The sequence below is a fragment of the Ictidomys tridecemlineatus genome, chromosome 5 (assembly GCF_052094955.1).
Source record: "Ictidomys tridecemlineatus isolate mIctTri1 chromosome 5, mIctTri1.hap1, whole genome shotgun sequence".
In the NCBI taxonomy this organism is placed as follows: domain Eukaryota; kingdom Metazoa; phylum Chordata; class Mammalia; order Rodentia; family Sciuridae; genus Ictidomys; species Ictidomys tridecemlineatus.
In genome coordinates, this window is record NC_135481.1 from 137,332,440 (window position 1) to 137,354,691 (window position 22,252).

A 22,252-nucleotide genomic window follows, 5' to 3' on the forward strand; every position below is an offset into this window, starting at 1 on the left:
TACCTTTATTTTATTTGTTTTTTTATGTGGTACTATGGATCGAACCCAGGGCCTTGCATGTTCTAGGCAAGTGTTCTACCACTGAGCCATAACTCCAGCCCCTCAATCTAGAACTATTAACATCTGAAAATGAAAAAAAAAGTGAATAAGGGAACATTATCAATGTAATAATTCTAGGAAACTTCTCTATAACTTAAGAACATGGAAATGAACCAATACAAATTTTTTTATTGTAAATTTCAGAATACTGTTGTATTAGTTTTTCTATTACTGTATAATAAGTCACCATAAACCTAAGTAGCTTAAATTAACATATATTTGATATAGCACAATTTCCATGGGTCAGAGATCTGGATAAGCTAGGTCCTCTTCAGTCCAGACTCTGTTATCATCTAGAGTTTAGGGTCATCTTCTAAGGTTATGTCCAGAACTTAAGTTTACTATGGTTGTAGGACTGAGGTACCTGATTTCTTTTTAGGGGTTACTCTTAGCTCCTAGAGTTTCCCCATTTCCACATAGCACTTTTACAGACCCTCTTCCCACATGGCAACTTATTTCTTCAAAACCTGTATAAAAACCTCTCCCTTTGGTCTAAGACAGAATCTTGTTAATGTAAAGTAGTCATATGAGTGACTGTCTCTCTTGCTGTAGGATGTAATCGAATTACTCTCTTGATTAATTACTAGAAATAATTTCCAGTGTCTGTTTGCACACAGAATACATAAAGTATAAGAATTTGGGGGTCATCTTAGAATTCTGCCTACTATAGCTGTGGACAAAAAGGCGCTCTAAAAACTTTCAGAGTGAAATAAATAGATTCATACAAATCATCATGGATGGGGAGCTGGGGTTATGGCTCAGCAGTAGAGTGCTTGCCTCACATAGTACAAGGACCTGGGTTTGAATCTCAGCACCACATAAAAATAAATAAATAGATAAAATAAAGTTTAAAAAACTAACATGGAGTATAATCATTCAGACTTTTTAATAGTAATGTTGGGACCAAGAATATGATGAAATGGTGCTATCAAATTTTTGAAATGAAAGGATTTCCTACCTATAATTTTATACCTAGCCAAACAATCTACTAGGTATAAAAATAGAGTGTATATATATATCTTTGGAAATAAACGATTTCAAATATTTACTTCCCATATACTCTTTATCAAAAAGCTACTGGAGATTATGCTATATAAATCAAAAGAACAACTAACAAAAAAGGAAGACATTTGATCTAAGAAAGAGGATACAAAGAGAATATCCACACAATAATGAAGGGACATTATTATTATGAGGTTGCTCCCAAGAGCAACCTCAACATACTGGAGCATCTCAGAGACTGGGAGAATTCATCAAGATGAAATTGATGGACAGCTGAGATGAGTGACTGTGATGAGAAAAGTTTTAGATAACTGGCAGGAAGCTCTTAGTTGAACATCAGAGTTAATCAAATGGAATAAAAGACAATTAATTATCAGCTTCAGGGATAGCCAAAAAAATTATTTGGGAATGGAAATAGAACCATAGTTTTCTGTGTGACTCAGCTTTGAATAAATATAGGTTCTTGGGGTTGCAATTATAGCTCAGTGGTAGAGCACTTACCTAGCACATATGAGGCACTGGGTTCAATCTTTAGCACCACATAAAATAAATAAATAAAATTAAAGTGTTGTCTATATCTAAAACAATTTAAAAAAATATATAGGCTCATTAAAATATAAATACAGAACATCAATACAGAACAACAATCTAACTGGAGGGATGAAATAATTATACAGTTTTTTTTAAGAGAGAGTGAGAGAATTTTAATATTTATTTTTTAGCTTTCGAGTGCGCTGCTGCTTGAGCCACATCCCCAGCCCCTAATTATACAGTTTTGAAAGGATGGAGTTATGCATTGAATTTGTGCCCCAAAGATGGTGAAGTTCTATTTTCCAGCAGTTTGGGAATGTGACCTTATTTCAAAATAGGTTCTTTGCAGATAATCAAGTGAAAATAACATTATTGGGGTAAGTTCTAACTCAATATGGCCGGTGTTCTTATAAAAACGGGATATCTGGATATAGAGACAAACACACTGAGAATGCTGGCAAAGACTGCAGTTGTGCTGCTGCAAATCAAGGAACAGCAAAGGTTGCTGGCAAACCACTAGAAGGTAGGGAAGAGCCTAGGACATGTCCTTCCTCCCAACTCTTAGAAGGAATCAATCCTGGTGACACCTTGATCTCAGACTTCTAGACCCCAGTATTGTGAGGCAATCACTCTTTGTTGTGTAAACATTCCAGTGTGTGATATTTGTTACAGAAGCCATAAACTAGTACATTTGGAACATATGTACATATATTGGTAGAGGACAGAGAAGAAAAGAAGAAACAGTTAACATTCCATCAGGAGAATCAAGAAGTAGTAGGATAAGCATGGTATTTTAGAGCTACTGAGTAAGTACTCAAAATGTCATACAAAAGAGTTAAAAGGTTTTGCCTTTGGGAAGGGGTTAACTAGGTAGGGAGATAAGCTGGAGCTTGATGTTTTTCTTAGGAAAAGAGTTTGCATCATTGACTCTTTATATCATGTGCATATATTGATAAAAATAAAAATAAAAAATTTCCAACATATCAGCAATAGTGAACTAGAAGGTATAATAGAGAAAAAAAAACATCCACAAGGTCAATGAAACCTACGTAATCTGAACAGGACACGTGCCAGGTCTTTATGGAGAACACTCTAACATTTTACTGAAGGACAAAGATAAATAAAAACCTGCCTCTGTCTAGGTAGTGCATGTGGTGGAGGAAATGACTGGGGAACAATTATAGCACAAAGAGTAAGGAGCTATTTGATTGAGGTGCAAGAGTGCCCAACTCTGCCGTGGGAAGTCAGACAAGCTTCTGCAGGTGATGTGGATTTTGAGTAAACACTTGAAGGACACAGAGTTCGGGGGTGGGGGTGGGGGGGGTGGAGACATTCTAGGTAGAGAGAACAGCCTGGCCCAGAGATGTGCGCTTGGGCAATAGCAAAATGTTTGCCTTGAAGGAGAAAAGTGGACATGATGGAGTGTGGTGGGGGATGAAGCTGGACAGTGAGGCAGAAATATGGTCACTAGAAAGCCATGCACAGGATGGGAGGGTTTGCTTTATTTAATAGGAGTGAGAGCCTTTAGAGGTTTTCAAGTGGCAGAGTGAGACAGGAAGTGATGTCTTTCTCTTTGGATAAGCAGTGCATGATATAATACGTTGGTAAGGACAGATAGTGCTGCTGGCTTGACTTCTTCTGGCAGGCTCTTTCCAAGGGCACCAAACTAGTCAATTTGGGCTGCTATAAGAAACTAGCACAGACTGGGTAGCTTAAACCACAGGAGTTTATTTCTCAGAGTTCTAGAGACTGGGAAGTCCAAGATCAAAGTGCTGGCAGATCTGTTGTCTGCTAAGGGTTCTCCTCCATTTCATCTTTATTTGGCAGAAAGCAGAGAGGAAGGCAGCTGTCTGTTGTCTCTTCTTAAAAGAGCACTAATACCATCACCAAGACTCCATCCCCATGATCTAATTACCTCTCTAAGCCTCCATCTCTAAATACCATTACATTGAGGTTTAGAGGCTTAACATGAATTTTTTTGAGGGGGGGGGGCAAAAACTCTCAGTCCATAGTAGATATCCATTGACAATACAACCCAAACCTCAGGAGCCATGAATCTGGGGCAGTCATAGTGGTATTTAACCCACCTGAGGAGGTGTGATTTAGGGGGGATTTCCATCAATGACACATCTAAGAGAGAAAGCCAAACCCAGACTTGAATTTGGGGAGACAAGACAACTCTACCCTTCAGAACTCATGCTTGCTTCTGCTTGTTATCAGGAGTCAGCTTAAAAATTCCATACTGAGCCTCCCTTCCAGCTAGGTGTAGACATATGACTTGTCCTGGCCAACAGGATATAAGTGGATGAGTGCAGTTTCCAGGAAGATTTCTTGAAAGGACTTTTCTTCTTTTAACTTTTACTGTTGTCTCTGAATGGAGTTCAGATGGCTGATGCTCAAGGAACCACATTGGCTTAAGAAGTAAACAGAGGTCTTGTTTGGTGGAGCTACCAAGGAGAAAGTGTTTGACTTCTTGAGGATTTTGTGGAGCTCAACTGCCATAGTTTCTCTGAAGTTTTCATCTCTTCATTTTTTTTTTAGAGAAAAATAGATTTCTGTTTTTCAAAACTATTGTTTTTTTTTCAGTTCGAACTTTTGTGTATTTTTTTTATTGATTGTTCAAAACATTACAGAGCTCATGATATGTCATCTTTCATACAATTGACTCAATTGGGTTTTGAACTCCCATTTCTACCCCAAATACAGATTGCAGAATCACATCTGTTACATACTCACATTTTTACATAATGGCATATTAGTGACTGTTGTATTCTGCTACCTTTCCTATCCCCTACTATCCCCCCTCCCCTCCCCTCCCCTCCCCTCCCATCTTCCCTCTCTACCTCCTCTGCTGTTGTTCAATTCTCTCCCCTTTTTTTCCCCTAAAACTATTGTTAATTATGGATTTTTTGATTATTCATCAAAAACTAATTTTGGAAAAAGCACTATAATGGATAAATTATAGTTTGATCTAATAAAAACAGGGCTGTATGAAACAGGAAGTATAGACCAGTGTGATTCAAGGTTGGTGTAGGAAGAGCAGAGCAGTTCTGCTGACACTTAGGTGTAGAAGAGGAGGAAAAACCCAGATCAGATAGTCATCTTACTTAAATGCAGGTAAACATTTCCTCAGTTCCTTAATGATAAGAAGGTTAAAAATTAACACCAGACCCACCCCACTCTAGGTAGCATGGAGGTTCTGCTACTTAAGAACTGGTTGTGTTCCTTTGTCAGTCTATCCATTTGTGTGCCCACAAGGACCAAGGAATGTTCCATTTAATCTGACTGTGACTCCTTTGAAATTTTAAAACCAGTGGATGCTTCTTCTTTATGCTCACAAATATTTTACAGGTCATCTTTTATCCTGTGGAGATCAGCTCAGTGTATTTGTGTACTAGGATATCACTGGAGCATAACTTCCATTCCACACAAATCTGTTGGATGTCTCTGTCACCAGGATAACAGCTTGGCCACCACAGCCACTTCAACATGGTGCAGATATGAAGAGTCTGGAACTTACCCACTTACCCCAGTTATCCACCAAGGATCATCTCTATGCCACCACCTCACCTCTGCTTCTGTTGCTATCATTGTCCTGTTTTTTTTTTTTCTTTACGGAACTTATACTTCTATATTTGGGTTTGTATATTGTCTGTTCCTTCTTCTCTCAAGGCTCCATGGATCGTAAATCCCTCAAGGGCAGGGACTAACTGCTTTTGTTGCTAATGTGTTCCCAGTAGCCAGCACAATGGTTGCTTCATAGTAGGCACTCAATAAAATAGGTGTTAAGTGAATGAACATTTCAGTAACAGCACTTTTACTGTACTCTGCTGTTAGGTCCTTGAATAAAGTCCCAGTTTTCTCTTGAATTAATATCTGGCTCATGGGTAGTGCCTGTGGATGCTGATCTTGTAGCCAGCCCTTTGCTCTCAAGTTTTTGTGTTTGTCTTTTTTCTGCCTTGCTTGCTGATTATCATGGACAGTCCAACAGCAAGTTGCATGCTAAGTACTCTGTCCTTTTGAAGCACACCTCCTTTTGGAATGAATCACAGCACACACAGCACAATAGTCATTCCCTTCCAGCACTTTAAAGCTTTTATTATCTTTACTTTCAGTTCTATCACAACGGCACAGCTTTTATTTCAGCATTTTCAAGCTTTCACTACTTTTGTACTTGCTGGACAATGGGATTAGTAATGTTTGAAAAATATCTCAATAACAAGGAGAACCCCAGCAATGCTGCTATTTATTAACAAAGAACTCTATGGTCCAGAGTGAAGGGACCCTGCACTTCAATTATTGCCCTCTGTTGGTGGGAGGCTAGATTGATGTGATCTTGTTTCAAATGGATCTCAAAGTTTGCAATGTAGAAATTTGTAAACCGAAAACCTTTTTTTTCTTAATCTGTAATTTATTGTATTCAATAATATTATAAATCTAGATAATCTCTTTTAGTCTCTTTCCACAGTATAAGTTCAAACATTCTTATTTATTTGCTTTGTGTTGAATCCCTAAGGCCTGGAAAGTAAAAAATTTTCCAGACTATTGCTATAGTTCAGTTTGTGCCCCTGTGTGTTCCGGGAGTAATAGGTGTCCTTCCTAAAAAACATCTGTAATAATTTAGGAGCTCTATCATACCTTGCCTGGTATATTCAGAATATACACTATCTTGAAAGGTTCTGCTTAATCAATGTGTATTACCACCTAAATTTTTTTGACCTAGTATTTCTCAAATTTGCTTGACCATAGAACCCTTTCCTAAAAAATTCCATTTTTTAGGGAAATGCTGAGATACATATTTATCAGGTAGACTCTATATATCTTTTGTAGCAAGAATCAGTTCAAAAGGGGACCAAAACCATGCTTATAGCACTCCTGACAGCATGGTGCCATTGCAAAACTCATCTAAGTCCTGCAGCACTTTAAACCTGCCCAGCTGCAGAAGACAGTGTGTACTTGACACTCTGGAAAGGGTCCTCATGCTGTCTGGTTCAGGGATACCAATCACCTTTCCCAGCAGGTAAGGCAGCGTCTCAGTTATGGTTGCATTTTGTGGAAAAGAAACGAGAAAATTTTAGCAGTTACAGGAAGACTTGAAACACTTGTTTTATTTTTGAGTAGGCTCATCTTGGCTTGTGCATGTCTTCATATGAGTAAGACGATTATTCACAGTGTGGGTGTGGCAGCTCAGGAGGACAATGATGGACATTCCAGCTTCACAGTTTTCCTTATTTGGTGTACATTTCATGCATTAAAATGGTAAAATATGTTCCAATGACTTTTCTGAAAGTTTAAGCTGGGAAGACCCCCATGGTTGGGACAACCTTTAAATGCTAGTCACCACGCCAGAATTCCAACTCCGTCTGGGGTGGGGGAAGTTGAAGGGAGGGGTGGGGGTAATTATAAAGCATTAGAAAATTTCCTGAGTGTTTGGAATTTAAAACTAAAACGGAGGGACCTAAACTCAGAAAACCTCTTTGGGAAATGTGACTAGGCATTTGCAGGCTCACCCTTGATGATGAGTTGTTAATAACCTTGAGCAAGGTCAGGGTTTGAAACTATCAAGTCCTAACTACCCTGTAAGTATAGCAAGAAGTCAATTGACTGTGAGTACTGGCTATGGATGTTCTTTATTTTAATTATTCCTAATGCTTTTGGAGTGTTTTCCAAATCCACATAAGTGATAGTGGTTAAGCCTTGTAATATTGCTATTGCCACGTAGCCACAGATGACCAACTGAATGATTTGGCTTGATGCTCAACATCTCCAACTTTTTTTTTTTTTTAAAGAGAGAGTGAGAGAGGAGAGAGAGAGATAGAGAGAATTTTTAATATTTATTTTTTAGTTCTCGGCAGACACAACATCTTTGTTGGCATGTGGTGCTGAGGATCGAACCCGGGCCGCACGCATGCCAGGCGAGCGTGCCACCGCTTGAGCCACATCCCCAGCCCCAACATCTCCAACTTTCTAAACACATTTTGAAATTTTTAATTTAATTTTTTGGTATTTGAGACTTAATCCAGGGCCACTTTACCACTTAGCCACATCCCCAATCCTTTTATTATTATTATTTTTTTAATCTGAGAAGAGTTCTTGCTAAGTTGTTAAAGATCTGGCTGCAACTGACCTTGAATTATGATCCTTCTGCCTCCGCTTAAAAGTAGCTGGATTATAGGTATGTGCCACCAAGACCAGCTAAATAAATTTTTTTGTAAGTTAAACTTCTGGCTTTCAAGTGAACTGAAACAGTGAATGAGTCCAGAGGAATGATTCTTGAATGCGCTTAATTTTATGAAGAAAAATCTTGATAACTTCCTGTTCTTGGGTTGCTTCATTGGTGTAAATAGCTTAGACATGGATTCCCATGCATGTGGTCCAGTTCTCCAGAGGCTGCTGTCATAACTAGCACCATGAGTCTTTATATTTGTAAAGCTGTCTTTATCAGGACTCCAATAGAAACCCAACTCAACAAGCCTTTATTTACCTCAGCAAACTTGAAAGTCTAGTCTAAATTACATTTCTCCTTCAGTGTCCCCTTGCCTTGATTTATTTTTTCTTCATAGAATTTATTACTTACCAACATTATGCTACATACTTATTTAGTGTTTGTTCATTGCCTGGGCCAACCACTGGAATGAAAGCTCTGGGAGGAGAGGGTCTTTCTTTGGTTTATCACCAAATGCTAAGAGTCTGGAAATTGTTATGGAATATAAGAGGAATTTAATAACTGGTTGTTGAATGAATAAATGAATGAATTGTTGCAGGTACTCAATGACATTGTGGGAAATTGATCTTCAGACATCTCTCACTCTGCTTTGCTCTGTTACTTTCATTCTTTGTATCCCCTCTTCCCTTGGGGAGGCAAGATGGCTTCCATCAGAAAGAGGACTGCTTTGCCTCAATAGAACCAGCCTTTGTCCATTGGCCAGCTTAGGCCGTGTGGCCATTCTTCAGCCAATGAATATAATCTGGGGATGGAGCTGGACTCAGTGAAGTACTGAGTCTGAATGGGAAAGATATAGACTGTTTGGACCCAACAAGAAATTGTAGCTAAAATATTAGAGTTTATTAATTGCTTTCAGTTGTATTATATCAATGGATTATCACAAAATCTTTTTGTGAGGAATGTGGAACAACTTTTATCATTCCCATTTTACAAATGCGAAAATTGAGACTTGGGGGGAGGGTATGCTTCTTCAAGCAATTAGAAGTGGCAGCGCTCCCTCTGGACTTCAGGTCTTCTTGGGTATCGCCTAGCATTCTTTCTTCTACAGACCACCACCTGATGGGATAGCCCACCGTGTAGGAAAAGGGCAGCAGCTCATCTTTGAAAAGGCTGAAGATTATGGGAAAAGGTTTAAGATTTGACTTAAAAAAATCCACGAAGGGTTTGTAGTTCTCTGGCTGGGTGACTTGATTTCTCTTGCTGATCTCTCAGTGGAGCCAACTGTTTGCACATGACTAGTAATAACTAGGCAGTTTTGTGTAGTACATGGTGTGAAGAGGGAGCGGCCAATAACAGTAAATTCTCAGCCTGATGACCTGAATCTGGAAAAATAAATGGCATTATATTTAAACAATTCGCAGTCCCCTCTGGGGAGCCATGCAGAAGCATAGAGGTTTATCTTCCTGCCAGCTTTGCACATATGTATAGAACACCAATTTTTTGAGGTGAGAGGAGCCTCAGGGAGCATCTGGTCCTATAAATCTCAGCCCCTGCTTTATGGCCTGATGAGCCAATTTCTTAGTAACCCCTGCCTATTCTCCCTGCCCCCAAGCTTCCTTGATCTTAGTGGCTGTGTCTATTTTCTCTCTCATTCTGGGGTCAGTCATTTACCAGTTTGCAGAATAATTTGACTGGGAAACACAGATCTGGTGGTTGCACATTTAAAAAACTATGTTGCAAAAAATTAATGCATTCAAGATTGTGTGGTGATTAACAGAGGAACTGAGCCTTAAACCCATACTTTTAATTTTCTTTTTAAATTTCAAGTTGTTTCTAGTAAGCCAGTGTCCCTCAACCTTGACTGGGTTCCATCCCAGAAATTCTGTTTAATTGGACTGAGGTATGGCAGAGGGAGATGGACTTTCAGAGACTCCTCAGGTGATTCTAGTAGGCAGGCCTGACTGAAAACAGTTGAACTACACCTCACTATCATGCCATGGGCATTAGTTGTTTTAAAGGAACTTGGGGTTGAAAGCAAGCTGGGTTATAGGAGAAGACTATAGAAATATAAGGGATTATAGGCAAAGGGAATAGATCTGATATCTTCATGGATGCTACCTGGGTGGTAGGAGAAATTAATATTGGTTTCTTAATGCAGACTGCGATGGGGACAAGACCACTATTAGATCATAGTGCTTTTGTAGAACAACAGCCCCTCTAGGGAGAGAAGACTCAACCCTGTAGGTTCCTTGGTTGGCAAGAGATGGTCACCTTGTTGGCAAGAGATGGTCACCTTGTTGGCAAGAGATGGTCATCTCAGGGGGTTAAAGAGAACCCCCCCTGCCTTAAAGGATAGAACACTGCACCAAGTACACAATCTAGTGAGCAGAGCAAGGACTGGTTTTCTACCTCCACCTGCCATCTTGGATGGTTCCATGTGCAGTGAACAACATGCATGAGAATTATGGTGATCTGGGGTGAGAGAGTCAAAGCAACTAGAAAAACCCATGCAGCTAAAAGCTGAGTGTCTGACACTTTTTTGACTTACCATACTGCTGAATTTATCTCCTGTGGGGGAAGAGGGACCTGCAAATATGCTCCTAAGGGGGAATTGGTTGGTAAAGTAGAAATGACTGGAGTCCTTGGGAATCTCTCATGCTGTGTTACAGTGGATGAGATCGGGCAAATTCTGAGATATTCTCTAAACCTTAAGAAGCGGGACCTTGGTAGAGCTAAAGAAAAGATGTCCAATCTACAGCATGCGACTTAGAAAATAAGATGGCTCAAGAAAATTGGAAGATTGTCAAAAACAACTCTTAAAATATTTTTTCTGGTTACAAAAGCAATCTAAATTAATTGCAAAAAGTGCAGAAAATAGAATGAGCCCAAAGAAGGAAAAAGTCACTTGAAATTTTACTACTCAGAAATAACCACTAACAGTTTTCTGTTTATCCTATCAGTCTCTTTACATTTAGGATACGTTTATATATACTGCAAAATGGGATCATATGTATAAGACTGTTTTGTTGTCTGCTTTTTCTTGTGACAATATTCCATTGACATCTTCTATCACTAGTTATTCCTCTACCTTGTTATGTTAACAGGTACATGGTAATCCACTTAATAATGCCTTGATAACTTAATCAAATCAATCTCTATTTTGGAATTAATTTTTTTCTAATTTTTAGGATATAATATATATTGTGTGTGTGTGTGTGTGTGTGTGTGTGTGTGTGTGTGTGTGTTCTGTTACTGGAGACTGAATTCAGCAGCACTTAGCCATGGAGCCACATCCCAAACCCTATTTTGCATTTTTTTTAGAGACAGGGTCTCACTGAGTTTCTTAGCACCTAAGAAATTGCCATTGCTGAGGCTGGCTTTGAACTCAAGATCCTCCTGTCTCAACCTCTTTAGCTGATGGGATTACAGGTATGCACCACCGCACCCAGCAGAATATCATATATACTTTGATGAGCATTCTTTGAATTTATCTTTTGCCACATGTATTAGAATTCTCCAGAGAAACAAAATCAATATAAATATGTGTATAAATATAAACGAAGAGCTTTATTATGAGAATTGGTTTACATGATTATAGAGACTGAGAAGTGCCATGATAGTTCATTTGCAAGTTGGAGAATGTTATGGTTTGGATATGAAGTGTTCTCCAAAAGTCCTTATATTAGAATATGTATGGTCAGAGGCAAAATGATTAGGTTATATATCCTAATCAATTCATCCTGTTTTGAATGGACTAACTGGATGGTAACTGCAGGTAGGTGATTAGAGCATTTGGTCACTAGGGATGTGGCCTGGAAGGGTGCATCTTCCCTGTGGCCCTTTTAGCCCTGTTCTCTCTGCTTCCTGATTGACATGAATGGAGCAGTGCTTTTCCATAACACTCTTTGGCCACGATGTAGTGCTTCATCTTGGGCCCAAGGTAATGGTGTCAACTGATCATGGACTGAACCTCTGAAAACATGAGCTCCAAATAACGCTTCCTCCTCTAAGTTGTTCTTGTCAGGTATTCTTGGTCACAGTGATAAAAAGCTGACTAACACAGAGAACCAGGAAAGCAGAGTAGTTGACTGAGTTCCAACTGGGAGATGGGAAAGGTGGGTGCTTCTGGTATACATTCGTGAGTCTGAAGGCTTGAGAACCAGGAGTCAAGAGCTCTAATGTTAAAGGACTGAGTTAGATGGATGTTCAAGCTCACAAAAAGAGACAGTTCATCTTTTTGTTATCTTGGGGTCCTCAATGGATTGGAGGGTGCTCAAGCTCATTGGTGAAGGTGGATCTGCTTTACTTGGTGTACTGATTCAAATGTTAATCTCTTTCTGAAATACAGACACACCCAGAAATAATTTTTCCAGCTGTCTGGACATCCCTTAACACAGTCAAGTTAATCATCCATGGCTTTTTGGGTAAATTCTTAGAAGTGGACATTGTTCAAACACATCTTACAAGACACAGACTACCATTTTCAGCTCCCACCAGCAGTGGCTGAGAACGGGTGTTTCCTGGAGGTTCCTCATATGTGAGTCAAAATGATATCTGTGATTTAGTAGTTCTTCTACTCTAATGAGACCTGAAAGGCAAATGCAGAGGTTGGGACTTTGAAAATGGGAAGTCCCAAAGAACTGGTTCCAGGACTCTCTAATCATGCTTTTGAAAAGGTGTTTGTCTCTCTAGTGCTGAACTCTCTGATCCAGAGGAGTGATGAGCCTTGTATGTTCCCTCTCCTTATCATGATACCAGGGTCAGGGTTCTTTCTAGGCTCTGTTCATAGACATCCTCACTGCATGCACCTGGCTGCCCAGTTCTGCCTGTGAGCACAGTGGGAAGGATGGAGTGGGGTGGACTTGCTTTTGTAAAGGAATAAAAAGAGCTGGGAGGCATTCAACACATTGCCAAGTGAGGAGGACGCAGAGTTCTTTTCTTAGAAACCTCTTTCTTCTGCTTTTTTGGTAATAAAGTTTAATTTTTTCATCGTAAAAGTAATGCACACTCTTTGAAGAACGTGAAAAATTTAGGCATGTAAAATGAAGGCGATGTCACCCATGGTCATATCACTCAAGGACAAATGTTGGTACATGTGTTTCCAGTTTGTGTGTAGTTGTCTCTTTTATACAGTTGTAGTCATGCTATCTAAATTATTCTGTATTGCTTTTTTTTTTAAAAACCAACATTATCAGGCATTATCCTTGTTAATACACAGTTTTGAAGAATGTTTTTTGACTATGTAATTTTCTGTTTGGTGAATGAACACCACACATTGTTTAGCATTATTTAATGTTTAGACTATCATTTCCATTTTGCAAATAGAAAACTGATCCCTGTAGGAGTTATAAGGTAAGAAATACAACCAGCATTCTTTCCATCCATCCATCCGTTGTTCAGTTATCCATTGATTCAACAAGAATTTATATAGAACCTGTTATGTATCATACTGTAAGGCTTTTGTAGGCAAAACCCATCCTGATTATGTGATATTTATAAATCAGGGGACCATAAAGGCTTATTGGGACAATGCTTTGGTACTATTAGAGCCCACAGAAGGGGCACCAAGCTCAGGTTCATGAATTCTTCTTGGAGGAGATAATGTTGAAGCCCATTCTTGAAGGAAGAGTGAAAATTGGGCAAAGAAAAAAAATATTATGAGGAGAGCAAAGCAGCAGCTCATAGAGATGAAGGAAGCATAATGTGCTTTGGAAACTACAAATAAGTCACCATAGAGCTTGTTGGGAGAGATGGGGGTGGGTTTGTAGACAGGGCTTAGTTCATGATAGCGTCTATACTCTCCTAAGAACTTTGAACTTTACCCTAAAAGCACTGGTGAATACTCAGTATGTTTTAGATAAGAGATTTACACAATCCTATTTTGATTTTAGGAGGACACATGGACTATCAAGGTGGAGAGTGGACTTGAGAGACCAGAGCCATGGAAACCAGATAGGTCAGTATTCAGATAAAAAGTGACAGGGCCTACACTGACATGGGGAAGTTGGGATGGAAGGAAAGACATGACTTAAGAAATAATTGGGTGACAAGATGGAAAGCAGATGTGAATTTGTGAAGTCTGTACAGGGAATGGGGCAATATGATCATTTAACTTAAGAACCCATGAAGAGAGGAGACAATGAGGTCTGTCTTGGAGCTTATTCATGGATTTTTTTTTTAGGTGCCTGTGTAACAAAGTGGGTATTGGGTAGATAAAGATAAGAGGTTTGGGTGGAGAAAAAGATGAGGAGCCATCAGGATAGAGATGATGGCCAAAGCCCTCAAGGATGAACATTAACCATGGAAAGTGCAAAGCTATGGTTGTCACCTACTGTAATCATGTGCCCTTTTATAGACCTCAGGAAACCCACAGACCTGCAATCTAGAAATCTACAAAGAGAAGTAAATAGAAAAATTTAAATAATTTTATTGAAGTTTATAGGTACCATGAAAATCAATCACAGCGTAAAATTGAAAAATGAAGTTTAAAGCAGAATTCTGAAGGACACTAGTATTTCTGGGGCAGGTGGCAGAAAATAAATCTTAAGAGGAAATGGAGAAGAAACTGCTTCAGGGTTGGGCAGGCAAGATGAAAACAGATGCATGATGTTCTGAAATGAGACAACAGTTTCAGGAAGGACAAATGTGGTTGATAGTGTAAAGGGGTTAAGATGAAATTGAAGGTTATGTCCTTCAGATGAAAGAGAAGCTCAATAGCTTGAGCATCAAGAACAGAGAAAAGATCTAAGTCTTCCAGTTTGTAGGCCACTGTTCTTTTTCTATGCCTTGCTTCTCCAACTCCCATTCAGAATCTCAGGGGAAAGAGCATTCACCAATCACAAAGAACCCCTCTCTGTTTTACGGAGCCCATTTTAAGCAAATTTGGTACATGGGAATAGGAAACAGCAGGTAGCTGCTGGGCTTAGACTGCTCCATCTATTATTGGTCTTAATTTTCTACCCCTGCATATATGCATGCCTATAACTGGCAGCTTTGCAGCTCCTTCCACAAAAGGGCAAATAAATTTCCCTGCTTCTTGACTTTTGGCTGAGGCCCATCTTCTGCTTTGTTTGGTTGGCTGACAGACATGTTGCAAGCAAGAGTTTGGGATGCCTTGTGAAGTTTGTCTTGCCCTTTTGAGATTGTGTCATTGTCCTGAGAAAAACGTGCTTGGCTGGCTCAATGGTCCTGAGTGAAAGAGGGACATGTGAGGTAGAGACAACCCAGCTGACCCTCAAACTCACAAGTGAGAAAGCTGTGCTTGTTATTGTATGCCATTGAGACCGTGAGGATCTTTGTTCCAGAGCATCCTTGGGTTTTCCAGTATTCTTTTAATAAAACTTTGCAGCTTTAGAAAACATTTGTTTGTCTTGCCTTTCCTGGTCCCAGCTCATTGTCTCTCTTCCTGATTCACAGCTGAAGTCATCATTCCCCAGCCATAAACTCACTATCCTGCTCCCAGGACCTAATCTGAGCAGAAGGGATTGAAGCAGCTCTAGCCCCACTTCCTGTTGCGCAAGTAGACTCACTTTGGAGGCTAGACCAGCACAATCTGGCACTGATGTACAAATATGGTGTTTTTTTAAACCTATATTTGTTCCCAGTCCTAATTAGGGACCCTTCCTTTCCACCCTAATTGATATGCATTAGAGCAATCATTTAATATATTTTATTGGGCAGTGCTATAGTTGGTCTGCGGTTTAAGCATATCCTCCAAAGTTTCATATGTTGGAAGTTTGGTCCCCGGTGTGATTATATTAAGATGTGGGGGGATCTTTAAGCAGTGGGGCCTGGTAGGGTCAATAGGTTGTTGGAGGCCTGTCCTCAAAAAGGACTGAAGTAGTTCTTGTGTGATCCCAGTCTCTCTCTGACTTCCTGTCTCACCATGTGATCTCTCCCTCTCCTACACAGTTCCACCACTGTGATGTCAATAACCATGAGGTCGGCACCAGAACCAAGCTGATGCCAGTACCATGCCCTTGAATCTCCAGAACTTTGAACCAAATAAACTTCTTTTCTTTATAAAGTACCTAGATGTGGGTATTCTTGATAGGAATGGGAAACAGACTAATCCAGACTGTTACTATATGCTAGTCCTTTAAAAGCAAAAAAACCTCAAAAAACAAAAACAAAAACAAAAACAAAAACAAAACAAAACAAAAAACACACCCACAATTAAAGAAAATAGTTGTTTGTTTACACGTAAAACACCCAATGCAATGCCTGACATGTAGTTGGGGATCTGCTGATGCGAACACATTGCTATTCTAGAAAATACCTTAATGAAATTTTCATGCATAATTCTTGGTTTCTATTTTTCTAAAATTTTTAAATATTTTTAATTACAAAAGCAACGTGTACTTGTTTTAACAAATTGAAATATCAAATTACATTTACATTTTAAATTAATTGACAAACGTGTGGCTTTTGTGTCTCCCAGGGAGACACAAAACTGTTGGGTAAAACTAAGCTCAGCTATGGCTCATCTTATATTCTATGCTTGGCACTGGGTGTGGCATAGGGTAAATTCCCAATTTAGTGATACTATAGAGCTTAGTTTGGCTGAGACTCCTGCCATGAACATGGAAATGGCCTCCTACTGGGGCTCCACTCCTCCAGCCCCTACCCACTGCTGCCTGATTAATTAATTAAAGCCTATTTAATTAAAGTGCATTTTCAATCCTGTCTCTTGGTGCTCCAAGCCCTTCCGTGGCTCCCCATTGCCTAATGGAATCATTCTAATTCTAAATCCAAAACCACTCTTTCAGCCCATTCCTCTCACTCCCTCCTCATGAGCCCAGCACAGCCAAACTGCACAGGTCCTTAAATGGCCCCTCATTCTCTACCTTCTAGGTCTTGCTCTCTCCTTTGCGGGGGACACCTTTTCCTCAATCTCTACTTCCTTGCCCATTTTTATGAGCTTCTCAAAGTCCTATCTCCATGAACCCCCTATTTTTTCACCTAGAATTGCTTTCCTTCTAATGCCATAGCACCATTGCTTCTTTGGACCAGGTTCCTCACCTCAGTTCTGCCGAGAGTTAGGGACTAGTAACTCCTGGTTGTGGGGCTGTCCTGTGCATTCATGTTAGGATGTCTGTCAGCATCCTGGGCTTCTACCTACTAGACACTGGTAGCCCCTCCACCAGCTAGTGTGACAGCCATTGCAGCCATTGTCCCAAGTCTGCTGGAAGGGCAAATTGCCCCCATTAAAAGTCACTGGTCTAAAGTAATAGATATGCAACAAATCTTCTGCCACACTCAGGGCTTATGTCTTCCTGGGCAGATGCTACCTATGCACACCAGGCCCTTTCAAGCCTCCAAGCCTTTGTTCAGGTTGTTTCCTCTCCCAGAAATGCCCTTTCCCTTCCTCCTTCATTGGATTATTTCCTCCCAAGTCTTCAAATCTTGGTGTGTGCTGTGTCTTCTTGTGGCCTCTCCCAACCTGCCTCCTCCTTCCCCAGGTAGAACGAATGGCTCTGCTCCCTGGTTCTGGCAGCACTTTGCATGGACCTTGGTCACAGCTCACCAACCCATGAGCTGTGTTCTAGAAAAAAATAGTTGAAGTGTTTGTTTCCCCAGGTAGAATGTGACTTGTGGCATGGTAGGGACCTTGGCCTGCTGAGAAGACAACCAAGCACAAGGCAGTGCCTAGAAGTTGCCATGCAGCTCTACAAGTTTTGGATGGTGGTGTCCAGGTTCAAATCCCAGCTGAAGCATGTGCTAGCTGTGTTATTTTGGGTGACATATTGAGCTTCTCTAGAGCCTTAATTTTTCTCTCTGTAAAAATGATAAAATAATAGCATTAATAGGTTCTATCTTCCTGGATTGCGTCAAGGATTTTGTATATTAATACATGCAAAGTGCTTACCAGATGCTTGGCACATAGTAGTGCTCCATAAATCTTAGAAGTTGATGGAGAATGAATGCATATGTGTTGAACCAGCCTAGGAGGGGGATCAGATCTCATAGCCAAAGCAGGCTGATACACCCTCTGTAGCCAGGATGCTGGCCCTCAGAACAGAGACTCCCCTGCCCCTTCCAGCTGTCCTCCCTTGTCCTCCCCAGCCTGGGCAGCATGGGCAATGGGCACGGGGGGCCTCAGGGAGCAGAGGGCTGTGGGATCACTTCAGGGTGAGGTAGCCAGGTTGGGCGGAACAAGGACAGACATTAAAAACCTATTTTCTCACTGGGCATAAGTAATTGGCAAAAAAGCTCTAAATCCATAGCTGTCAGGTGAAGTCATTTCCGAGAGAAGAAGATGGAGGGAGAGAGCAGGAGCAGGGAGCCCGGGTGGGAGGGAGCCAGGGGGAGGGAGTGAAATGCAAAGCAAGTTGCTGGAGAGGCCAGGGCAGAAAATCTTCTGCTCCCAGCCCAGGTTATTCTCTTCCTCTCTAACCCCACCACTGCCCCCCCCTTCTCTCTCTCTCTTTCTGGAAAAAAAGAGGTTTCTAAGGTGATGAAGGCAAAGAAAGGCGTCCATGGAATTATTTAATGAGCCAGAATGAATTGCATTTGAAATCATTTAAATGGGATTTGGGAGCATTTAACTGCAGCTCGGGATCTTAACTAGAGTGGGAAAGGATCTTTGTGCTAATTGCTGGCAATGATATTCCTACAGAGAATGAGAGATAGCAGTGAGAAATTAGCAGATGGAGGGGTAATTTTAGGGTCTGCACTGCTTGGCCAGGAGAGTAAGCACCTTGGTGGAGCTGCCCTGGGGAGCCCAAGGCCCCTAGTAGGGGGACAGGCAAAGCCTGGAACTTGTGGGGAGATGAGTGGGGGAGAGGGATGCTGAGGTGCTGAGGTGGGGAATACCACCTCTGGGTTTCAGGGACGGAGGTAGAGGTAGGAGGTGGGGGTCCAGCATCTTCCTAAGGGATGGGCAGGGGGTATGAGGGTGTCCAGAAGGGAGATAAAGTGAGACTTTTAGCCCCTGCTTTGGTCCCAGTCCCACCTTCTAGGTTGCTGGTTTTGGGAAGGCAGTGAAGTTCACCTAGATTCTAAATGAGGGAGCAGTGACATCCCTATTTCAGTTCTTTCTGTCCCATTTCACACATTTTACCTAAACTTTCTTTTGTTGTTTCACCTTTTTTGGCTTGGCGAATAGGTCCCTGTGCATGGAATTTTGGATGCACTGATAACTCTGGGGAGATATGCTTAGCCCCATTTAACATATAGGAAAACTGAGGCTTTCAATTGGAACTTAGTTGATAACACGAGGGAGATGTAGAAGGGAACAGGCAGCCAGGGCAAGGTGATAAGAAAGGAAGTCAGGGGCAGGCTCAGACCAAAGGAGCACGGAGAGGGTCTTCCAATGGGGTGAACTTTCTGTTGGATGAAAGTGCTCATGGACACAAGCAGGGGACCTAATTAGACAGACACTTCTGTACTCATGCTCCTAAGTGGGGGAATCCAATAGAAAAACTAAAATAGATGTGTAAACACAGGGGACACCAATGAACAACAGTGAGGAGAGCATGGAGAGGGGAGGGGATCAGAAAAGCAGGAAATTCCAGGGGTTCTAAAAAGAATAAGCCCAAACTTCCTCACCAGATGCCCGGCTCTGGAGCCCCTCCTCTTTGGAGAAGCCTGTTCCTGACGCTTTTGCAATAAATCTGTTTGCTTGCTATCTTTGTGTCCTGTTCTACAATTCTTTGTTGAACAGAGACAATGAACCCAAGACCCCTAGACAGTAACAAACTCGTAGTCAATGAGTAACAGAGGGTGACCTAAGACCCAGGAATCATTCTTTGTTATACTGTTCAGACAAATGTGAGTGGCAATGTTGCTGTCTTCCAGGATAGGTCTACGAGATTTGTTTCCTTAGAATGTAAGTAATTATGAAGATTTAAAATGCTAACTTCCATACGAAAGCCAGAGGAAAAGAGGGGTTACTTCTTAATGGGTGACTGGCAAAGGTGACACCTTGAAAACTGAATTTGGGTATGTGGTGATCTGGAGGAGTGACTGTGACAGAGGGCATTATTTGAGCAAGGAAAGGAAGATGGGAAAGCAAAAGACAAACATTGGTAAACATCAGATATTTTCTCTGTGTCTACAGAGAAGGTAACTGAGGGTTTTGCATGCTGGATTGATGGGATCGAATCTCATTGTGCAAGAAACAGGGAGCTATGGTTGGAGTTTTAGCTAGGGAGTAGTGCCATAGGTCTTCATCTGGAGTGGTGGGAAATGGCTTGGAGTGGAAAAGGGATGACTGCTGGAGTCAGTTAGAGATTGTCATAGAATACTATAGGAGAGGCAAGAAGGGCCTTAGTTGGGGCATTGGCTGTGGGATGGAGAGAATAGGGTCCCTCTCTCTCCCTCCATCCATTGCTCTTCCCTCAGCATTATGTCTGCTCTCATGGGTGTGCAGTGGATCCTTAGCAGGAGTTGAATCTCAACTTGAGTTTGAAAGCAGTAACTCACAGCATGTATGTCATATGTGGGACACAAAGCTGGTGTAGCCAGGAGGTCATCTGGTTATCCGGACTATTTCTTGCCCATGGCAGATGACAACCAAAGCCACCCAAGACCATGGTCATTTTCCCTGTATGGCAATTCCACAATCTCTCTTTCCCTTAGAGGTTTGCATTTGATCGTCCTGATAGTCGAGATGGCCTGTCCTATCCTAACTTTGAGCAAGAACATCTCCATATCCTAACTCTGGGCTGTTGGCAGAGAGGAAATTGGTCCCTTCAGTGTGGCTGTAACTCATCCCTGGAGTGAGGCAAATAGACTGGACCTGCATGGAATGGGTTTTGATTTTGATTTAAGCATAGGGACAGGTGGTTGGACCTCATGACCTCTGGGTCCCTTTCTACCCCAACTCTTAAATGTTCCTCATTGTATTGCATGTTCCATTCATTCTGTCCTCCACGCTACCTCATCCAGGAAGACTGCCCCTTTCCTCTCCTTCTTAGCCACCTTATGCCTCTTGAAGGACCTGCTTCCTGGGAGAGTTGCCTATAGATAGATTTGTGCCTGTGTGGTTTATACTCTGTAGAAGACCAGCAGAAGGCATGATAGAAATTTATTATTAGCTCATTTTGTTCCACTGTCTCAGATGTGGAACACATATAAAATCTTAATATAATAATAACTTAATTTTATTAATCAATATAATATGTATTAGCTTTATATTATTGTTTCCAACCTATTTCAATGTACTTGTGTGCATTTGATTGAAATATTCACAGAGTTGAAAACTTGGAACAATGGGTTAATAATCGGTTGATATGATTTTGCTATGATTAATAATGCAGCTAATGATAACTATTAAAGCTGCCACTATACTTATTTATAATTCTCAAACAAACCTGGAAAGGCGATATCACTGCTACCATTTTCAAGTGAGGGAAGTCAAGAGAGGCCAAGTTACTTGGCCCCTGCCCTACATCTTAGATGGGGAGGCATTAGGATTTGCTTCTGGGCTAGCCGGCTCTGAAGGATAATAATAGCAAACCACGTTGAGTATGTTAAGCTTGGGTTATTGTTCGTCTGAAGTTGTCTCCAAGGGTTTAACACATGAGATGAGATTTGTTGATTGTTCTAATTCTCAGATCATGCAGTTCCCTGCAGTTCTAGGCACCAGGCTGGGTGGTAGGCCTGGTGAGTTTATGCTTAGCTTCTTGAGTGGCCTAAGAGGTTGCTGAGAAAATGCTATTGCTCTGGGGTCTTCCAGCCCATAGGTGGTGCTGTTGGACCCTGGGAAGTCTCAAGGCCCAAAGCAGCACTGCAAGCCAGTTCCAATTCAGCTCTGTTAACAGCGCTGTTTGTAAGAATGGACCCTGGAAAAAACCTAAATGACCACCAGGATGGGCCTGGTTAAATAAATTATGATACACCCATATAATGGAATGCCATGTAGCCATTAAAAATTATGACATAGATTTATGTTGATTGATATAGAAAGATATCTCACCATATATTTTGTTGAGGGAAAAGCATGCCTCGGGACATTTGATATATATAGCATTATCCCAAAGATATAAAATTGTGAAAGAGAGAGACAGAGATGGATAGCAAGCAGGATGTTCCCCAAAACTATTAACAGTGGCTCTCTCTAGATGGTGTGATTTTTACTTTAACCTTATCTGCAATGTGTGAGTTTCTAAAATAGCAAGGATGCCTTATCTTTACAAATGGGAAAAATGAGATTGGTTTCCATTTGAAAATTTATAAAGCAAAACAAACCAAACCAAAGGTCTCACTAAGTCTCCCTAAATATTGTCCCCTTTAAGAATGTAACCACCTCTGAGCCTCATCTGTGTGTTAGTGCCTAGTTACTCCCTCTCAGAAGACTGGAGACATTTGTCACCAGTGCTAGAAACAGAAAAGGCTGAAGATGCCTTTTTCTGGGGCAGTTCCAGCCCACATTTCACAGCTCAGGGCCTGGGTGGGTCCAAGGACATCCCACGAGGGTATCTCGGCTGCACCCAGCGGTGCTCCCTTCCC